Here is a 2224-nt window from a genome sequence, read left to right as displayed (position 1 = left end):
AAATCTCTGGGATGCCCCTGAAAACTGTAGTAAGAGGGGAATTTATATCCCCACAAACACACATGAAGAAAATGGAAGGAACAGAAACTCACAACCTAACAAGCCACCTAAAGAAGCTGGAAAAGCAAGACCAAAAAAACCCTAATTTCAGCAGAAGAATCCAGATCACCAAAATAAAAGCCCAAATCCAGGACATAGAAGACAAAAAGATAATACAAAAAATCCATGAAACAAAAAGCTGGTTCTTCGAAAGGATAAACAAGATCAATGGTCCCCTAGTTATACTGACCGAGAAAAAAACCAAATAAGCACAATCAGAAACACAAAAGATGAAGTCACATCTGACCCTGAAGAAGTACAAAAGATCATTAGAGATACTACATATACTTGTATGGAAACAAACTTGAAAACCTTAAGGAAATGGAGGACTTTCTGACATCACACAACCTACCTAGGTTGGAACAAGAAGAAATTGAGACCCTAATTGACTACGTAATAAGAAAACTTCCTACAAAAAAAAGCCCTGGTCCAGATGACTTTCCAGCAGAATTCTACAAGACATTTAAGGAGGAGCTGATACCAATCCTACTGAAGGTATTCCACGCTATTGAAAAAGATGGAACTCTCCCCAAATCATTTTACGAAGCCAACATCACATTGATACCCAAGCCAGGTAAAGATCCAACAAAGAAAGAGAACCACAGGCCAATATCTTTGATGAACATAGATGCTAAAATTCTCAACAAGATCCTAGCAAACTGGATTCAGCAATACATCTCAAAAATCATTCATCATGACCAGTGGGCTTCATTCCTGGGATGCAAGGCTGGTTCAACATTCGTAAAACCATAAATTCGTAAAACCATAAATGTAATTAAATACATCAACAGATGTCGGAACAAAAACCACATGATCATATCATTAGATGCAGAAAAAGCTTTTGATAAAATCCAGCACCCCTTCTTGATAAAAACCCTTGAACATCTAGGCATACGGGGAACATACCTCAAAATAGTAAAAGCCATCTACAAGAAACGCACAGCCAGCATACTCCTAAATGGACAAAAATGGGAACCAATTCCCCTGAAAATTGGAACTAGACAAGGATGCCCACTCTCACCCCTCCTGTTCAACATAGTATTGGAAGTCCTGGCTTAAGCAATCAGAGAAGAGGAGGCAATCAGGGGTATCCAAATAGGAAAAGAGGAATCAAGTTATCTCTCTTTGCAGGTGATATGATTGTGTATCTTGAAAACCCAAGAGAATCTGTCAAAAGCCTCCTTACATTGATAAAAGCCTTTGGCAAAGTCTCAGGATACAAAATAAATGTACAAAAGACAATTGCATTTCTCTACACCAACAATAAACAAACAGAAACACAAATAAAAAACACAATTCCATTCACAATAGCCACAAAAAAAAAAAGAAATACCTTGGCATCTTCCTAACCAGAGACGTGAAAGACTTTTACAATGAAAATTACAAAACACTGCTCAAAGAAATCAAAGATGACACAAACAAGTGGAAAAATATCCCATGCTCATGGATTGGAAGAATCAACATTGTGAAGATGTCCATCTTACCTAAGGCAATCTACAAGTTCAATGCAATACCCATCAAATTACCAGCAACATTCTTCTCAGACCTGGAAAGAACAACACAGGAATTCATTTGGAAACACAAACATCCAAGAATAGCCAGAACAATCCTCAGCAAAAAAAAAAAACAACAACAACAACAAAAAACAAAGCAGGTGGTATCACATTACCAGACTTCAAACTTTACTATAAAGCTACAATCATCAAAACAGCTTGGTATTGGTACACAACAGGCATATAGATCAATGGAATAGAATTGAGATTCCAGAAACAAAACCTCAATTTCTCAACCAACTTATCTTCGACAAAGCCCCCACCACCTACCACTGGGGAGAGGAGAACCTATTCAGTAAATGGTGCTGGGAAAACTGGCTGACTACATGCAGAAGATTGAAACAGGACCCCTATCTATCCCCATGCACAAAGGTTAACTCCAAATGGATCAGGGACCTTAATGTAAAACCTCAAACCATAAGAACCTTAGATAAGGAAGGAAATACCCTCATGGAAATCGGAACTGGCATCCAATTCCTGAACAAAACCTGAACCCACAGGTCTTAGAGAGAGATAGACAGTGGACCTTATAAACTGACAGCTTCTGCAAGCCAAAGAACCATCAGAGAGCA

The sequence above is a fragment of the Carlito syrichta genome, unplaced genomic scaffold (genome assembly GCF_000164805.1).
Source record: "Carlito syrichta isolate Samal-C Ts95f unplaced genomic scaffold, Tarsius_syrichta-2.0.1 Scaffold303349, whole genome shotgun sequence".
In the NCBI taxonomy this organism is placed as follows: domain Eukaryota; kingdom Metazoa; phylum Chordata; class Mammalia; order Primates; family Tarsiidae; genus Carlito; species Carlito syrichta.
Note: the sequence above shows the minus strand (reverse complement) of the source record.